At 36.9% G+C, this 20,884-nt stretch overlaps 1 long non-coding RNA gene across 1 annotated transcript; it reads left to right on the plus strand.

Moving 5' to 3' along the window:
- Positions 1-69: 69 nt before the first annotated feature.
- Positions 70-4,772, plus strand: LOC142626897 (uncharacterized). Its single transcript, XR_012842684.1, has 4 exons — positions 70-758; positions 3,148-3,195; positions 3,533-3,608; positions 4,494-4,772. It is a non-coding gene; the product is annotated as an uncharacterized LOC142626897 (long non-coding RNA).
- Positions 4,773-20,884: the final 16,112 nt, after the last annotated feature.

Genomic DNA, 20,884 nt, shown 5'->3' on the forward strand with positions numbered 1-20,884 from the left:
TTCAGGATTCTAACTAACTATTTAATTCAATTCGTTTTAAGTAAACATTTTAAGAATTAACTAAAAATTATAGTATTACATGAAAAACTCCCAATCACATTCTACTTATAGGAAAAAAAAACAGAGGGAACCCATAAACCGTGAAACGCAGAAAGAGTGAAGTTAATAAGAGGATCGTTCACCAACAAACAAAAAGAGACAAAAAAAATGAAATTGAGAGAGAAATCTTAGGAGTGTCAAACTATCATCCACCGGCAAGCCAGTCGCTCACCAACATCAAGCCACCTAAACCGCTGCTGGTAATTTTTTTTTCTAAATTTGGTACTCTTTTTTTCTCCCAAAAGTACCCGATGCCTTCTACTCTCTTTTCAGATTCTCTCATGCAACCATCTTCTTCCCCGTAAATCAAAACCCTCTCCTTCCCCAAAATCAAAACCCAAAAACCCAAAACTCAGATGCCGCCGGTGTCGTTGAGGAAGCCCGAGCAATCCAAAAATCCTAACGCAATCTTTGAAGCAGTGCCTCTTCAATCTCAATACCATCCAAGCCTCTCTTCCCCGCAGTCCGTTGAAGGCGAGAGTGACAGTGGCACTGCTGATTTTCCCTAATTTGTATCTGCTCGCCTTATATTAAGAAAAATAACTAACACTGAGAGTGAAAGTTAGTAGGTAAAGAGAGATCGAGTGAAGCAAGTCTGTAAGGCAGAGAGCCACCACCCACTGTCAGGCATTTGTTCTTCCACCGTTAGATTGCAGTTGGTAATTATTTTCTGCTTTAAAAAAATTGGACATTATGATTTAGGTTTTGGGTTTTTCTTGAGATTTGTTTCTATTTAGCCGTTCATGGTTGGTAGTGTAGGAGAATTGGAATTGTTAGGATGTGAGGAAAGGAGGATAGTATAACCCCAAAAGTCAAAATTTCTTTTTGTGGGTATTGTTGCATATTGCTATATGACTGAAATATTTGTGTTTTTGTGGGAATTTTATTTTTGTTTTGAAGGTTGGGGTTGGTTACTATAGTTGTTTGAGATTCCTAATAGGTGTTTGATAGAATGCCTGGGAGAGCTATACTCTCAAGTGTTTCTTCTCTGTTAGAGTTGGCAGTAATAGTTTTAAATATATGCATTTTTTGTTTATGGAATCTTTTAACCTCATAACCAATCTTTTAATACATGCATTGTACTTCTTTTAACCTCATAGTACAATTCTCTTGATTAAAACTTACCAAGAATTTATTGCTTATGTAGTTTTATGTTGTAAAATCACCATAACCATGAATCACCCGAAAGTTTTGAGGAATTTGTTGGTGGAATTTTTTGATTTTCCTGCAGAATGTTGTGCAAAATGTTGTGGCCCATGTGAGAAGCAACGCCTTCACTTGTTTGCACTTTTTTTTGTCCCCCCACCCTCCCTTCTTTTAAAGAAAGATAAAGATTACATCTTTTTTAGGTTGTCTTGAGTTTTCTTATTTGTATTTCTTTATTCAGATTTCTAATTTTAATTTCTTTTATGCCTTATGTGAATGATCTGATTTATTAGAAAAGAAGAGCATCTTCTGTATATTGTTGGAATATACATTTAGGTTGTGCATGTTTTTTTTTTTTTTCCTTTGGAAACAATATTGTTGCATAGTCGTTGAATGTGTAGAATTATATTGAGGTGCTCTTACTCACATCAGGTTTTAATAATCTTGAGGATTGCTTTTATCTGGACATAATATAACTTTTGTTTTTTGTTTTTGTTTTGCTTGGTATTAAAGGAAAAATGATTTGGCTAGGAATGAGATCCTTCTACTAAAATCTAGATTCGAGGGAGAATGTGGTGTGTTGATTGAGACCATATTTTATGTCCCTAATAGGAACAAGATAGGTTTTGGTATTGGAACAGTTTAGTAGTGACCCGTTAGATTGTACAAATATTACAATTTTGGTCCTTTTGTCTATCGTAAATTGTATATTGATGATAGTTACTGCCTTTTCCAAGTAGCTACTTTTTCCAATTTAAATGATGAAATTTGCATACTATTCATTTGATGAAATGATAGTTACTGATCTTTTTCAAGTTTCAATTTTCTTTTATTGATATGGGTTAAAATTGAAATTGAAATTGAAATTGTTTTAAATAGAACATAGGCTCGAAGTTGTGTTTTAATTATGTCTTCAATTAGGTTTTTGTCAATTTAGGGATTTCAATTCCTAACCCTTTTTCCTCTCTATTCTTTTTTTCTTTTGAAGTGAGGAAAACAATCATAGAAAATCAAATTCTACAAGTTTTGTAAGAAAATATTGTGGATATGGATGGGTTTCATAGTGGAGATAGTATTGAAGAGCCTCCCAACCCTCAAAATCTGACAACAACCCTACATGTTTTGCTTTAGCTTCAAGCTCGGCTTAATTTTGATATCTAGGTTTTCTTAGCAGATCTTATTTAGCTTTGCTTAGATAGGCCAGTTTAGTTCTAGAATTACATGCACCAAGTGCATAGGACAGTGGTGCTGATAATACTTATACTCTCAATGCCAATGTGGAGGAGATCTTTGTTGTACTAATCTCTATTTTTATCACATGTCTGGCCTGTTTAGAGAGGCCAATGCTGGTCATGCCATTAGAGTTCATGCTGTAGGTTTTGGCAAAAGCCATGGTGTTTTTTTAATGGTTTTTTTGTTCCTATGTTTTTGAAAGGCCTAAGAATGGGCCTAGTGATTATTTTTTTTATAATTATTTGGATTAAATTTCAAAATTTAAATGGATTATTTGGGCTAAATTATTTCATTGGAGGGTCACTCTAAATTTATTTTGTTAGATTTGTAATCTATTCAAGTTCTGCCACTCTTGTAAGAGTCTCTCTCCTTCTCCATTTGTTTTGTCTCTGATTTCTTCTTCTTTCTTTTTATTTTTAATTGAAGTTGATCCATTGATGTAGATTGTTGTTTTAGAATTTTCAGTGATATATATGGGATGTGCGTTGCAGATAGATTTTGTTTATGGGGTTCAATAAAAATTTTAGGCACACTTGATTTGATGCTATAGACTTATTGGTTTTGTTTTAGAAAATCTTTAGATTTTCATCGTTAGTTCATTTGATTTTTGAAGATTTTAAGAAGTGGATTATCAACTTAACTTTGTAGAGTTGTATTACAAAATAATAGGTGGTTGCTGAGGAGCTTTTGTATGCAGAGAACTGATCGTGTGTGAAGGTATGCAGTCAATGAATAATTTTGATAGAGGAGTTAAACATATTTTTGGACAGATGCAATACTTTGTCTTATATTACACTTGGTAAAGGTATGATATAACACATGTTGTTATTCTAAGCATGTTTGATGTCCTTAATTGTCTTCATTGTCATTGTTGCTGGTGATGTATTATTTATAGTGAAAAATATCAGTTTTCATTTAACATGGTTTTGGATTCCCTTTAAGTTAATATTTATGTTTTTTGAGTTTGTACATACTACCTGTTTGATTAAATGTCTTGGAGACATGGGTTTGCTTGTTGTTAGGATTTCTTATTTGGAATTTGTTGTTTTTTTAGGTAGAAGAAATGATAGTGATACCCAAAATTGGCCATGAAAAGGATTGTACAAGTCAAACATTCAATAGTTTTGCAGGTAACTACTATGAAACTGGACATAATGTTTGAGCATGAGATTTAATGTTATTTGTGTGCTCCTTATGCATTATAGGAAACGTGAGCTATACCTTAATTCATAAACTATTTTGAGAAGAGTTTCTAATTACAAAACAAACATGGAGCACTAAATACATGTTTTATCAAGTAGAATAAAGAAAAGACCTAATCAAATCACATTTTGATGCTTGCATTTGGCATCCAATTATGCAAAAGAGAAGTAGTAATTTTGCACGTATATTTAAAGTTATAAGCTTAAGTATTATAGCTGAAATTATGATTTCCCACTTGGAAGCCCATGATAGTGCATTAGTTTTTGGGTTTTATTGAAAATTTAGAAGAGGCCTCATGACTATATACTTACCCAAAAGTAAACCCCTGAGGAATTATATAGTCCAAGACCTCAATAAAAACTACAGCCAAATGCATATCATTTGGGCCAAGGGTGTGAGACCACTCCATGAACATATTCATGCATAATAATTTTAGCATACATAAGGGCTCATGTTTAAGTTGGAGGTGATGCTTGCTATTGATACAAGTTTGAATTCTGCTAGAGGCCTTCATTTTTCTTCATTTGAATCAGTCTGCCTCCCTTTGTATTTCTTTATGGTTCTTGGTTGGATATAGCTCTGGAATATTTAAATTACTACTACACAAATTTGAATAGTAGACAACATTAATATTTTCAATTTTGAATAGGGATACTTAATAACAAAATTAAGTTGGAAAAAACTGACACACATTTAATTTTGAGCTTGAACTATCCTTAAAATTTGTTTTTATTGACTTAATGGCTTCTATTATATTTTTTTTATACTTAACTTTTTATTCTGATAGATATTATTTTTTCTTATTTTGCTAGAGGTTACCCCAAACCAATGCAATACAACTAGGAGCATTGTGAGGTAATTCTTGATAAGTTTATATGGTGTACACAATGCCTCAATCCATGTAAAACCTGATGATGTGGAGGTTGTTAATGTTTGTTAGCTTACAACTGAGTGGCACAAGACTTTCCACTATATGTGATTTAGTTGATTATCATCGTCATGATATCTATCCCTCTAATGCTGTAGTGTACGATATTTACATACAAGAGTTATTTGATAATTGATATTGAATATGAGTTGCTTCTCTCTCTCTCTCTAGTCATATTGTATTCTTTTGATATTTTTCCCTTCAACTCTTATTTTATAACTTTATTGTCATCATGCAGAATATGAGTACAATGTACTATTTTTAGTACAATGTACAATGTGCAACAATTTAATTTCGTTAAACTATCCCGTACATCGCACGGGTTAGCAGCTAGAAATAATAATAATAATAATAACATCAACAATAGCAAGACACACAAATCCCATATCATTTTTAGTCTTAATTTGACGTGTAGTACACGAAAACAAAATGCCAGGATGCTTAAAGTCACTTGAAAGAGTCAGTAAATTTGAAGACAAAACAAAAGCAAAATGACAGTAAAAGTAAAATAATATGAGAAGAGGCTGAAAAAGGTACAAAAGAAGAAAGGTGAATGAAATTAAAAGAATAAAGATCTGCAAGAGGCGAACAATGAAGGAGACTGACATGATCGACGATGTAAGGGTGATTGCAGAAATGTGACAACAATGACTATCTGGGCTTTGGTAGTGGTAATTGATTTGCTCTTTTTTTCCTTTTTCTTATATCATTTTTTTTAATACTAACCGATTCTTTTTTTTTTTTTAAAGGAGAATATTCATTCAATTAAAGGGATGAAAGATCATGATACAAAGCATCCATGGCTAGTGGGGGAGTGTCCTTCTTCCAGTACAAATCCCCATCTAATATATTTTTAGCATATTGAGCCAAAGCATGGGCTACCCTATTCTCACCCCTACTAATACAGGAAACACTAGACCATTGCAATCCCCTTATCAAATGACGAATATCATCCATAACATTGCTAAATAGTGAAGTATTTTCCCTAGAAGAAGAGATGGCATGAATAACATTGCTGTTGTCACCCTTAATAATCATCCTTGAAAAATCAGCATCCACAGCAAATTCTATGGCTCTTCAGCAAGCAAGTAACTCAACTTCTTCATTGGTGCGCACCTTTGGTCCACTAGTAATCATAGCAGCCATAACCTCTCCCTTTTCATTTTGAATAATTGCTCCAAATCCAGTTTGTACGCCTTTGATGGTGGTGGTTGCCATACATCTCCACTTGTTTGCTGCCTCATTTGAACATTCAGCTGGGTTTGGGCACATTTAAAATCCTTAATGTACTCCTTCACTCTGTTATTCAAGCTACTCGGACTCTTCAATTTTCCTCCAAGCAGCAAGGTGTTTCCCTGATTCCAGATTAGCCACGCTTGGGTCCAAAACAGTTCTAGCTCTTTTACGATCAGGCACTCCATAAAATCCTCCATCAGGTGCATCATCTTGGGCTGTCCATGCTTACATTTCTGCAGTTTTCGAACACTTCCAGCCCAAATGTCTTGAGCCACTGCACAATCCCACAGAGCATGGATGGTGGATTCTGGTTCTCTTGTACAAATCAAGCATTTATCATCATTGATTATCCTTCTTCTGGTTAGATTCACTGTTGTTGGTAAAATCTCATGGCAAGCTCTCCATGCAAAAATTTTGATTTTATTTGGAATCTGAAACTTCCATATTGCAGCCCAAACATGTTTTGTAACACAACCCCTAGATGTTCCAACCCGAGTTGCATCACTTAAGAGTCTCCTAGCCATATGATAAGTGGACTTGACAGTAAATACACCCCTCGGGTTATGCAACCAAAATATAGTATCAAATACATATCTTCGGCTCAATGGAATTTGGCATATTGCATCACCTTTGTCCTTGTGAAATATAGTCATAATGTCCTCATATCTCCATGTATTCAGCTCCAGATTGATTAGCTCAGACACCATCAGTTCACCTCAATTTTCCTGGACCGGATTTAGGACTTTGTTTGTGGGGAAATTAGGGAGCCACCGATCCTTCAAAGCATTGATTGAAGTTCCATTACCAACCCTCCAACAGTGGCCAGATTGAAGGATAGGCTATGCAGCTGATGCGAACCTCAATCGACACGCTTTGAGACCCAACACAAATATTGGAATATTTAACCCAGGAAAGCTAAAAATCAGATTTATGATAGAAACCCTGACCCAACGTTTATAATTGAAACACGAACCAAAGGTATAAGTTGACCTTGACCCAATGATTATAAAGAATCACGAACCAAAGGTATAAAGTTTGAACGCCACAAGGAAGAATCCTTGATAAGTTCACAGTTCTTGAAGAACCAAAAGAGAGCAAAGTCTCACATTTTTTGAATTTTATTCAATAATATTCTATCAAACGTCTACAGACTTCAGGGCCTATTTAAGGACTCCACAAAACTTGACAGACAAGAAAATATATTCTAAAATAACTCCTAATTGATACCTTACCATATCAGGAATCAAGTTTGACCTAAAAAGTATTAAATGCACCTAAAAACAAGGAAAATACCTAAAAAACGTACTAAATAATAAAACCCTAAATAAAAGTTGATTTGGTCTGAAATTAGCAGATCCAAAATAGGAAAAAATCTGCCTTAACTGATACAAAGCTGGAAAGTCAATCAACCATTAATTCATGCCATAAATCACTCCCAATTAAGTCAGATCAGCCCTAAATAGCTTGAATTAAATTTACTACACTTTCATCTTCCTTTGGGCCAAGCTTGGAATATTCTGCGTTAGAATCAGCCCAAATCTCTTGAATCAGCCCATTAAGTGCTTCTTGGATCTTCTTGGATCTTACTCTTGTAATAAGCCCAACTGGAACATGCAATGGATCCTTGAATGCTTGTTGATTCTCATCAGCAGCCATCCAACTTCTCTACACATATGAGTAATTAGGTGATTCTTTAGCCTCTAGAAAAGTTGATCTCGGAAAGTACCTTGCTTTGAAGCATTGATAGAGCAGTGAATCATTGCTTGGCCAACATGGCTAGATTAAAAGCTCTTAAATCCTGGAAACCCATTCCTTTTTCTTTCTTTGAAACAGTCAGCTTATCCCAACTCTTCCAATGAATTTTCTGTTCATTGCCAACTTGACCCCACCAAAATTTTGCACATAATGCATCCAATTCATCACATAGTTTCAAAGGTATTTGAAATACACGCATAGTGTAGGTGGGTATGGACTATGCCACAACCTTTATGAGGATTTCTTTACCAGCTCTAGACAATAACATGCCTTTTCATCTATTAGGACATGTGTGATTGGATGTTAGGAACATATTTCAACATGTTATGTATTAGTTAATCCTTTGAAAAAATGCACTTTACTTGTAATTGGGTAGATCTAGGATGTGTTTAATGCTTTAAGAAACAAGGTTTCAAGTTCAAGTGTCAAAACCATGCAAGTCTGTCCAAGAAACAAGTGAAGAAGTGCTGTTCATTAAAACTTGACAGTTAGCATCTATCGAGGTTTAAAAAAGTTGTTTAAGCCCGAGGCTCGACAGCTGCTCGATAGCTAGGGTATCTGTCGAGATTTATGAAATTCAGTTTTTCTGGACTGATTTTCATCAAATCCGTGATTATTTGTTTGAGCTTTCTTTTCTCACAACCCTAAACATATATAAGGATTATTTTAAGGGCCATATTAGGTTGCACAGCCAAGAGCACAATTACATAAGAGCATAATTCCTTAAGTGTGACTGGAAATCTAGTTTGCCCTAGTTCTTGAGAAGCAGCCGTGTTTGTATACCGTAGGGTTTTGTGACCAAGCAACTTCATGATCTTCATGTGTTGAAGAACAGAAAAACTTTGCAGCCAACATCCTTCTTAAGTTGGTGATCAAGTCGCTTATTGGGATCCGCGCATCTTTTGGTTAGTCACATATTGGGAGCCGTGCAATACAAAGGAGAGATTGTCACTACAGAACAAGTCCAATTGGGTATTGGGGTAAGAGTTCAACTGTAGGTTGGTATAAGGTACTTGGATTTCTTTACTTGTAACCACTTGTTTTAATAATAGTGGATTATCAGGAGTGGTGACCTTAAAATCACACGATGGAGTTTTTACCGTATAGGTTTTCCGTATTCGTAAACAAATCACTGTGTCAAATTTAATTTTCCCTGCATTTAGTTATTTGGTTATTTGTTTGTGCTGCCATTCTTATTGCATGAAATTGAACCAAATTAATTCATTTGGCTAATTAATTGGTTAATTGACTAATTAATTTAGTTAATTCATCACAAGGAGCCAATACATTTTTGGCCTATCAAGTGGTATCAGAGCAGACATACTTGGATTAGGGTTTAATCTTTGCTATGAGATCCATTGACCCCTGTTTGTCATGGATAGAGGACAGTCACTTATTGTACCTCCTTTATTTGATGGAACTAACTATGCATACTAGAAAGTACGCATGAGAGCTTTCTTGCAGTCCTTAGTTGAGAATGTGTGGCAAGTTGTAGAGATAGGCTAGACCAAGCTAAAGGAAGCGCTGGCCGATTGGGATGATGCAAAGATTAAGGCGGCCAACTTCAACAACAGAGCATTGAATGCCTTATTCAGTGCGGTCACAAATGAGGAGTTCAAGAAGATCTCCTTCACTGAAACTACAAAGGAGGTGTGGACCATTCTTCAGATAACCTATGAAGGAACCAAGGCTGTCAAAGATTCGAAACTTCAGAGGCTTACTACTAGTTTCGAAGTAATCAAGATGGAGGAGGATGAGTCATTTGATGAGTTCTATGCCAGGCTCAAGGACATAGTGAACTCAGCATTTAATCTTGGGGTAATCATTCCAGAACCCAAGATTGTGAGAAAAGTGCTCAGATTTCTACCTGAGAGATTCCATGCTAAGATCACTGCGATTGAGGAGCCAAAGGACATTGATAAAATTTCTTTTATAGAACTTGTTGGAAATCTGCAGACCTATGAGTTGAGTTTGTCTAGGCTTGGGAAGTCAAGCAAGGGCAAAAGCATGGCACTGAAGGCCAAGAGCAGTGACAGTGATGAGTCTTCTGATGATGAAGATTCTAAAATGAAGTCCTACATCACTAGGCAGTTCAAGAAGTTCATGAAGAATGCCAATGCAAAAGGCTTCCATAAGGACTATAGGCAATCAAGTTCTTCACAGTCTAAGAGCCAAGACAAAGGGAAGAAGGATGCTGGGGATGGTGGTCAGTACACTATTCCCTCAGGGCCTACGTGTTTTGGTTATCAAGGCTTCGGTCATATGAAACAAGAGTGCCCCACTTATCTCAAGTCTATTGGGAAAAACAAGGCATTTGTTGCTACCTTGAGTGACACCGAACCTGAGGATGATTCCGAAAATGAGGATGACGGAATCCTGAATGCCTTCACCACCACTGTCAATCGTACTGAAGGGATTGTAGAAGATGTAGATGAAGAAGAGGACTTGGTGGAGTCAAAATCTGAGAAGATGGATGAACAAGATAACATTCACACTGACTATGCAAAGTTATACAAGGTCTTAGAGAAACATGAGAAGTTGTATAGGTTGACCACCAAGAAGCTCAGTGACGTGGAGTTTGAATGAGAGCAACTCTCCACAAAGTTTGAAGAAGCAAATCAAACAATTGGAGCATTAAGGTTTAAGAACAATTTCTTGGCTGAGAAGACCAAGAAGCTTTAGGTGGAACTATTCCAAGTGAGAGCTCAGTTGGAGAGGACCTCAAGTGCAAATTTTGATGAGATGTTTAGCATGCAAAAATCTGCCTCCGATCGAACCGGTTTAGGGTATGATTTTTCTTCTCCTAATATTGCTTCTTCTAGTACTACTGTTTTTGTTTTTCCTACTAACAATGTTGATTCTAAGAATAATGATGCTAAAAATGTGATAGCTAGTGAGAACATATACAAGGATAAATCTATCTTAGGAGCACCCCCTAAGCTTGCCAAGAAAGAAATTCAGTGGATAGAAATTCCCGCATGTCATCAGTCACCACACACTGCACTGCATTCAGGCACTCCTCCATCTGATCTCCCACTCCTGCATGAAAAAGGTTATCAAAGTAGGCTGAAGCTACCTTAACCACCTCATCCAATTCCTCCACCCACTACCCTTGTGTATTCCGGATACCTCTTATGTAATTTTTCCTTCTTCTTTGTGTTGCTTTGGCATGAACAATTTTTGTATTCTTATGCCCATGTTTTAACCAATTTATTCTAGACCGTTGGGCCCAATAAATTTCTTGCTTTTGTAGAAGTTCATCCATCCTTTTACTCGAACTCAAAAATTCAACTTTGGAAGCTTCAGTAAGTTCGGCCTCATTCAATCTGTCTAGTTGTTTTTGAATTTCTTTGATGTCAATGGTATCCGGATCAGTTATAGGAGAACCCCAAGCCATGAGTTTTGCTCCACAAACCTTAATTTTTTCCTGTACTACTGCCAAATCGACCCTAGCTTCCCTTGCCTTCCCCCAAGCCTGCTGAATAACCTCTTCACATTCAGTCCAGAGCAACCATGATTCCTCAAATTTGAAGCTTCTCCCACGTTGCTGCCTTGGATGGGAAAAGGATTTAACATGTAGTAAAAGTGGAAGGTGGTCCGATTTATGAGTTGACACTGCACAATTTTACTTAACTGAAATTTGTCTGTCCATTCCTTATTGGTAACACCTCTATCAAGCCGAATCTTGGTATTAGCTTCCTCAGGTCTTTTGTTGCTCCAAGTGTAGGGATACCCCTTAAAACTATGATCTTAAAGGTGACAAGAATTCAAAGTCCCCCTAAGAGCTTCAATCTGTGAAAACTGTACCTGTCTTGCACTCATCTTTTCTGAAGCATGTAAATAGGCATTAAAATCTCCAATTACCACCCATGGTCCTACTACAAAGGTTTGTAAATATTTCAATAATCTCCAAGATTTTTCTTTTTGCTGTGCTTCTGGCCATCCATAGAAACCAATCAGGTACCAAACAAACCATTTTCTTCCGTGACTTTAGCCAAAACATGATTAATAGTGAAATTGATAACCTCCAATCTAACTTCATTCTTCATCAAAAAAGCTAATCCTTCTCCAGAATCCAGATGTTTAACAGTGATCTTATTCTAAAACGGTAAATTTCCATACAACTTTTCAAAACCATCATTATCAAGTCTAGTCTCCATTAGAAAACATACTGTGGAAACTTGCTCCCTCACAATCTTGCGAAGGCTTTGACCTGTCTAAGGGTTCCCAAGCCCTTGGCAGTTCCAACTTAACAGCCTCATTGCTCTCGGCAAGGGTGGCTCTCCACCCCTACCGATACATGGTCTTTGGTTTCCTCATCAGTATTTAGTTTTCCTTTCTTCAGATTCCGCTCTTCAATCTGCCCTCCCTGTACTTCATGTGTTTCTCTCTTGCCCATGTCAGGTAGTATGATAGCCTTGGTGAAGCCACTCAATCCAAAATCCATTTTGTTTATACGGGTCCATGTTCCTTTGGGCTTATAAATGCAAGGCCCAGTCAAATCCGGGATTGAAGTAGAACTATCAAGTTCAAGACTTGGACATTCTAGGGGTAAAGACTCCAGGATCACCATTTTGGCCTCTTGATGTTTCAACAGCCCAAATTCTCTTGTCATTTCTTGGTCCTCCTGACCTTTGATCACTAGCATTCCTCAATGCTCTCAACTTATGACAGTTTGGTCGGGTGTGCCCTTGAAGTCCACAATGATGACATACATGGTTCGTTCTAGGACCTCTTTGCGATCGTGAAGGGATTTTGCTCTGACTTCAGACCTGAACACAGATTGATTACGGGACTTGTTCAACACCCGCTGGTCAGCCATATTCTTCTTCTTCTCAACCTTTGCCTTCTTCACAGTAGGGGCAACTACAGCCGGTTCTTTGGCCTTCACAAATTTCACTTCTTTGGGGGCATTGATAGTTGTGCTACTTTCTCCAGTGTATCCTAATCCGGTTTTGTCAGAAAAAGTCTTTTGAGAAGAAAGGACATCATCGAGCTTCTTTGTGGATACGCGCTCTATTTTGGCATTTGCTTGAACCACCTCAAGCTCAAGGAATCTTACTTTGGTGTAAGCTTCAGTTAGTTCGCCATTTAGCGTCTTAATCTCACACTTGGTCTCTTTGTATCTCACTAGGAGACTACAATAGTCATCCTCTGCTCTCTTCATCTTCTTTACAGACGCCTTGGCCACCCTTACATACTCTCCCGACTTCTTAAGGAGTGAATTGTAGTTCTCTCGAAGACCAGCTGTATCTTCATCTTCTTCATCATCCAATTCTTCTACAATACCCATGGATTCCTCATCACTATGCTCTCCAAGTTCTTCCACAAGCATATTCAAGTCCTCCAAAGACTCAACATGAGCAATAATCATGAATGCTGAGAAATTCCCTTCTTCATCACAGCTATCCTCCGAATCAGAGGTAGAAGAATCAGAGTCACTGAGAGTTTTGGTATAAACCTTCCCTTTTGATCTTAAATAATTAGGACATTCCTTTTTGAAATGGCCATGCCCATTACATTCAAAACAAGTGACTCTTTGGGTAGGTTGGGACTCCTTCCCGTCTCTCTTTTTGAAGTCCTTTTTCTCCTTTCCAGAATTTGTGAATTTCCCTTTATCACCAAACTTCCCACTGTTCTTGAATTTTAGGAATTTTCAGAAATTCTTTGCCAGATAAGCTACATCCTTTTCGACTACATCCTCATCCGATGAGTCGTGGGCTTTTGCCCTTTCATTTATCGTCTTAAGAGCAAGTGATTTGCTCTTTCTTTGATTTGGCAATGAGAGTTCATATGTTTGGAGAGAGCTAATCAGTTCTTGGACTTTGATTTCATCTAGGTCCTTGCTTTCTTCAATTGCAGTCACCTTTGCACGAAAACTCTTTGGTAATGAACGAAGAATTTTTCGAACAACTTTCGAGTCCTCTGTTTTCTCTCCCAAGTTAAACTTACCGATGACCACTTCATTCAGCTTACTATAGAAAGAATCAAAAGACTTACCCTCACTCATTTTCAGCTCCTCAAACCGAGTGGTCAGCATCTGCAACTTGGTGTCCTTAACTTTCTTTGTTCCTTCGTACGTGGTCTCCAATATCTGTCATGCCTCCTTGGCAATGGTTATGTGAGATATCCTGTGGAACTTATCTGGAGATACACCACAAAAAATAGCGTTAAGTGCTTTGCTGTTAGCAATAGATGCTGCGAGGGCTGCCTTATCCCATGTGGATTTGGCTGCCTCCGATCTAGTTCATCCAACATCAACAACATCCTAAATAGATTCATCTATAGAACATAAAAATGCTCTCATTCGCACCTTCCAAAAGGCATAATTGCTACCATCAAAATATGGTGGAGCATTCAAAGATTGAGACCGGTCCATCTCAATATAGGGTCAAGGATCGCACTAAGGTGTTTAAACCACAACAAGTGCACCTGCTTTGATATCAATTGAAAGTTCAAAAACATGTAAAAACACCCTTGAATGTTTAGACCCCCAAAATACAAATTACCAATCCAAGCTTATAAACAAACAATGTATGTGCGGAAAATGTAGATAAGCTAAAATAGAATTGATAACACAATCTAAACCAATTAAAATCACATCCACAGCAAAAGTTAAACGGCAAAGATTAAGGGAAGAGAGATGCAAACACAGGGAAAACACAGTGATGTGTTATCGAAGAAAAAACCGAAATCCTCAGCGTAAAACCTCTCCGCTGCCCTCCAAGCAGTCAATAATCCACTAAAGAATGTACTTGGGATACATGGACAACCGAAGACCCTCCAAGCTTAATCTACCCAGTGTACCTAAGCCCTCTAAGCTCCTACTCCAACGAGGTTTTCTTCTTTAGCTTACCGGATTCCCCTACAGCCCATAGCATCAACTAATATGAAATTGGTCCCTTCTTAACCGTTTCCCAAAGCACCAAACAGCCTTCTCACAGATATGGGTATGGTGAGAAAAGCTTTTGGTAATGGACCTCTCAAGGATGTAATAATGGAGAGGAAGAGAGTAGAGGAATTTGAAGAGTCTCTGTATGAAGGTTGTGGATGAGTCAATCTTGTTTTTCTCTAGGGTTTCTCTCTCAAAATTCTCTCTGGAAGCACTCTACATTTCGTGGGTATAAGGGGTATTTATACTGAGGTGAGAAAGGAATGCGAAGAGTCAGATTTTCCCAAATAGGGCTAGCTGGCGGCTTTACCTCGCGACTTAACTGAGTCGCGAGTTCAAGTAGCGAGCAAATAGAATGGCCAGACTGGACATTTTGTCCTGTAGTGCTATAGTTGGCGTGACTGTTCACCTTCTCATCATGCTTCACTTGTGTGCATCATCTGGCGGCTTGCAAACCGCGAGCCACCCGCGAGTCCCTGCTTTGTTGCACATTCTTATGCATTTCTTCACACTCTCTCACAAACAACCCCTACATGAATCCCACCTAAATACAGGGTTTCTTAGTGCTAAATTACAAGCAAATTGGCACGGAATAAAGCCAACACAATGGTTGATAAATTTCAACCTTACAGATCCAAATCAAACTCTAATTGGAATTTGAATTGGAAGAGATTCGGCCTTACTTCAAGAATCTGCACTGAATCATTCAATCCTCACGCTCGCCTTATTGTAGTCTTCGCTGCCAATTTATTATAAGACTTACATGTAAGGAATTTTCCAATCAAACTCAAATTACAACTTTCAATAGCTTCCCTTCTTCAATCATCTGAAATAGCAATAGTTTCTTCCTCTTCAGATGTTAACTTCATCTTGTCCAGACTATCACAGACATCATCCTCCATTTTGTCTTAGAAAATTGAAAAGATTACCCTTCGCAAACAGCCAAGGGAGGGAATACTCATACTAGTATGAGAGGGAGAGCTCCACAAGAGGAAGAGAGTTTTCTTTGAGTTTGAGTATCTTTTAATGTTTAACTGACTGTACTGGCCGATTTTCATATTTCAATCGAAACCCCCGAAATCCAACAGTATGGTCAATATTGTCCAGTAATAACCAGTTGTTTACCTACTGGTGTGACATATTTTGGTCGAACCAGTCAGTACAGTACCGTATTAATTTGATTGATGCAAACTCTCATGATCACTTAATAATTTTTCTAACATTTTCTCATATGTTTACCATAGAAATGTCCGCACAATGATGAAAAATACATCCATGCATCTCACTAAAAGGGAATATATATATATATATATATATATATATATATATATATATATATATATAAATTGAATTACACACGAGTAAGTACTTCAAATTTAAGGAATCTAATAGAGATTTGGCCTCTTTCCATTACTTTTTATTTTAATTCAATTTATTGTTTAACTTTGCCATAGAAAATGAAATTTAATCAAATGAAAGTAGGATAATTTTATATTGCCTATGGATTTGTTGCTTAAATAATACAGGGCAAGGAAATAGCAAAACGCGTTGATACAACAACAAAGAAAACTCGCAATTCTCAAATATTATCACTTACAATAAAATTATGACTAAAATTTATAGTGCACCCTCTAACTTTGACTGATATTCATTTTAGTCCTCTAATTTTACTTTCATTCAATTGAATCCTCTAAATTTTAAAGTTGTTCAATTTCGTTAAAAAAAATTGCCATTAAGTATGCAATTAATTAATGAAAAAATTATTATTTTGAAAAAATTGTCTTACATAAATAAATAGTATTTTTTTTTATTATTTAAAATTGGCAGATTATAAGAATGCATGCACTTAGAGCAAATTCCAACTTACCTGCATGTAATTTGGCCAAAATTTAACTTGCCTATATGTGGTTTGAAAATTGAAACTTTAACCACCTAAAGTTAGTTCAGTTAGAGTTCCGTAACATAACTCTGTTAAAAACATGACTAAATATGTAATTTTGTTCCACTTTTATGCCTCTCTCCTCCAAAAACACAAAAAACGTAAAAATACAAGATCAAATAAGATAAAAAATAATCTAACAAACACTTTTATCATGAGATTTCAAACCACAGGTAGACAATTTAAATTTTGGTCAAACCTCAAGTAGGTAAAGTACAAAATTTCAAATCACAGGTAGATAACTTAAATTTGGCCAAACCACATGTGAGTAAGTTGTAATTTGCCCCACTTTATTATTATCAAGTTACTAGAAATAACATGATAGATTTATTATGGCCAACCACAACATGCATGAATCTAATTATAGAAGGATTGCAGAGATAATTATGCATTAATGAATGGATATGGTAGTGTCAAGGACTATAACGAATGCATAATTTTAGTCTCCCACTTGGCCAAACATGACCTTATATACATTTGTTTTAAATAATACAAAAGACAAGCCTTTAGCAAAAGGATTGGCCAAATTTTGCTTTGCTAATAGTTTAAAAAAAAATAATGCCCTAAGATTATGATAGGCAATCCTCCCACCTAAACAATCAACCATATGATATTTTTTAGTGGAGAAACTAAACTTTTTATTCATCTAATCTCATTTAATTTTAATGCCCAAAATATATGATGCTTCATTAAGATCCTTCATTTCAAAAATTGAATAGTCATTGTTTGAAAATGAAAGCTTGAATTTGTGCTAAAACACAAGAGCTTGTTTAGACCCCCAATTAAAAATTACGGCTAGATAGTTTTTACTCTAACTTATACTATGTGCGGAACAAAAGCATCCATTATCAATAATGAAATGAAAGCTAAGGGAGGAGCATTAAGGGAGAGATGCAAACACAAGATAATACCGAGACGTGTTATCGAAGAGGAAACCGAAGAACTTGGCGAAAAACCTCTCTGCGACCCTTCAAGTCGAAATTGATCCACTAGAGAATAAATTTGGAGTACACGAATAACAAAAGACCCTCCAAGCCTAGTTTACCTCATGTACTTGAGCCCTCCAAGCTCCTGCTACCAACTGACTTCTCAGAGCCTTGTCTTCTCTAGCTTTGTGGATCCCGCAATTCAGCCCGATTGCATCCGCCAATAAATGGCTCCTTCCAATGCTTCCCAGCAACACCAAAATCTCACTTTACATTCAGAATGGGTGTGGTAAGTGTTTGGGCTAGCAATCTCTCAAAGATATAGAGATGGAGAGGTAGGAGTTGAGAAAAACTACAAGGAAATGTGTAGGTGATTGTGGGTATAACAATCTCTAACTCTCAAGTGTATTTTTTAGGGTTTTCTTTCTAAAAGGCACTCCTTATAATTTGTGGGTAATAAGGGTATATATAGTGTGTGTAAAGACTTGGTAAAGCAAAACACAAGTTTTTGCCAAATAGAGAGTTTCGCGAGTCTTTCGCAGGTTGGCCTTACCCGCAAAACAATCGCAAAAAATCTAGCCTGGCACGACTCTTTATCTTCCATTCATGTGCTCTATATGTGGCTCTTTTCGTGAGACAGTCGCAAAATCCACTGATTCAACTTTTGAAACTTAATTCTTCACCGATCTTTCACACTCATCCCTTACAGTTAATCCCACATACATACAGGGAAAATGATTGAAGAAATTACAATCAAATTTGTCACGGAATTAAAGCCAACACAACATAGTTGGAAATCACAACTTTACAATCTTCCCCTTTGGCTATTCCATGACAAAACCCCTAAACAAACTCTAGACTTGAACGTGAGCTTGGGAACATAGGTAAAACTCACTCCTTTCATGTGATGCTCTCCCCTTTACTATATGCTATAGTCAAAGATATACAATAAGTTGCTTTCCCCCCTTTTGGCACGAATAGCTAAAGGCTTTCCTCTAGCTTGCGTTGAATCTCATCCAATTGTGTCTCAATGGTGGTTAGATGAATCTAAACATGGTTGTTGGTAGAGTAAATTACATTAGCAAGACTGGAAATACACTCATGCAATCCCTCAACCAAGGTTGTCAACCTATCATAATGAGAACTAGATGGTCCCGGTTGAGTGCTAGTAGACTGTGGCTCAGGAGTGTGAGGAAATGCAGTCTTAGGATGTCAGGGGATAGTGGGAGTAGCTGATCATTGTTTGGAAGGAGTGGCATGTTGGGAGGAGTCGCTTTTTGGAGGTTTGGAGGGACTTTGCTTTGCCCTTTCAATAGAGGAGTGACTCTTACTCATTTGGAGTGACATCATTGATATTGGTCGCTGACAAAGCAAGTTAGTTCCTTCTTTTGGTGGATGAACACCTTTATGAACCATGATCTTCATGACAAGATTGCAGAAGAGAAGACACATTCGTGCAATTGATCGTCCTGCTGTTTTCCCCATGGTCTGAAATATATGAGCACAAATGTCAAATTAAGCTCCTTTGATTAGATCACACAAAAATTGTGTTCTTCCAAGATTGATGAAACCAATGTTTGATAGAGGATATGGGTTGGAAAACATGATCAGTGTGAGAGTCTTCAATTTTGATCCAAATTTTGCAATACCCATGGAAGTGCCTTTTAAGGAGACTTCATGACCAGCTCCTAGAATGTTAAGAATCTCTGTCACTAGAGCAAGTCTGTCATCATACGGTGAAATGTCCACATTCTCCAGATGATTAATGTGAAGAATCTTCGCAAGATAATCCAGAGTGATGATAAAATCCTTTCCTCGAACCCAGCACTTCAGTTTAGCTCTGGTGAACCAAGCGTTCAAGTAAAATTCTTTGACCAATTCGTCAGCGGGATCCTTAAAGTTTCCAAACAGGTTTGCCTAATCTTTATTCGCAAATATCTTAGGGATGAAGGTGGATCCCAGGGTGTCAAACCGTACAACCATTTCCACCACAGTAGGTGCACTCTTAAAGTTGTTGGAGAGAGACTGAAAATCCAAGAGAGTCTTGAATCTCTTGTTGTCAAAATCATTGGACGAATGACAGGTCCTTTTTTATATAGGGGATGACGCGAGGTCAATCACTTTTTCTTTACCATGAGAGGAATGACAATACATCTGCAAAAAGAACATACACACAAACATAGACAAACACCAACAAGGAAACAAACTCGATTAGATACAAGTTAGTCCACAAAAACGAACACAAGTCCTAAAAAGAACATAAAAGCAAGCAAACAAAGTCACAAGATCATGTTTTAAGTGCTAAAAGTTTAACAAGACTTACCTAGCATGAGTGAAATGCAAAACATGTCAAGTGATCAAGTGTGTGCATCAAGTGTGCAAGTGGTGTGCATGTGAGATGCATGAGCAATGCATGACAAGGCATGACAAGGCACTCATGGGGAAAAGTGTGTAAAACACACAATTAATGTTCAAAACATGTTAAGAATGTAAAAACATAGAAATCCCCAAAATTTGGTACTTATCGGAGTCCAAAACAACGAGAAAATGTCATTTGAGCATTTTATCAAACACTTAGAGTGCATAAAAACCACTAACATGTAAAACAATGCATGAACATTTTGAAATCTTGCTTAAATACATGTAAAAAATGCCACTTGGGGGCAACACAAACACAATCACACACAATAGGACACAGTCCAATCAAGAAAATTAAAAAAAAAAAATTGCAAGAAAATAAGTTTTTCCCAACCCCTTTCAAAAATAACCCAGCCCTAGAAATCCTAGAATCTAAGACTTAATCTAAGGAATCAAGAGTGAAAAAGTGTTAAAACATACGTTAGATGAGTTTTAGGAATGATTGTTCTTGAGTTTTGGGTGAGATTTGAGTGAAAGAGTGTTTTGGGTTGAGAGAGGCACGAAGGAGGCAAAAGAGAGTGATTTGAAAAACTATCACTGTTTGGCTTTTAAAACTGAAAATCCGCTCATTTCGCGAGTAAGTTTCTCCAGAAGTTACTTGCGAAATGGCCTCCAAAGCACTTTGACAAATTTCGCGGGAAGCTTCTTCTCGCGAAACAGTCGCGGGAAGCTTCTTCTCGCGAAACAGTCGCGAAGCTTCTTCTGGAAATACTGAAATTGGCTTCCGAATTTTTGCGGGTAGGTTCTTACTCGCAACTTACTTGCAAAAATGCCTCCAAAAGAGTTTTTCAAAAAAAAAAAAAAACATTGACTTTTTGAAAAAAACTCTAAACACACAAAATACATAAAAACACTTTAAAAAACATATAAAATACTCAAAAATCTTTTTAGGTTTGATCACCATGCAATTAAGTATACACATCACATTTGAACACATATAAACACACAAATGGAATAGGCATTTATTGAACATTAGACTTATGTGTTGTGTGTGTGGATTAAGTATGAACTAGTCCACACCGTTTTCTGAACCGGACTGAACCGGGAGGTCGAACCGTGAAAATCGGGAACCGGGATGAAAACCGGTTTTTTAAGTATAAAGAACCGTA

The sequence above is a fragment of the Castanea sativa genome, chromosome 3, assembly GCF_040712315.1.
Source record: "Castanea sativa cultivar Marrone di Chiusa Pesio chromosome 3, ASM4071231v1".
Taxonomy (NCBI): Eukaryota; Viridiplantae; Streptophyta; class Magnoliopsida; order Fagales; family Fagaceae; genus Castanea; species Castanea sativa.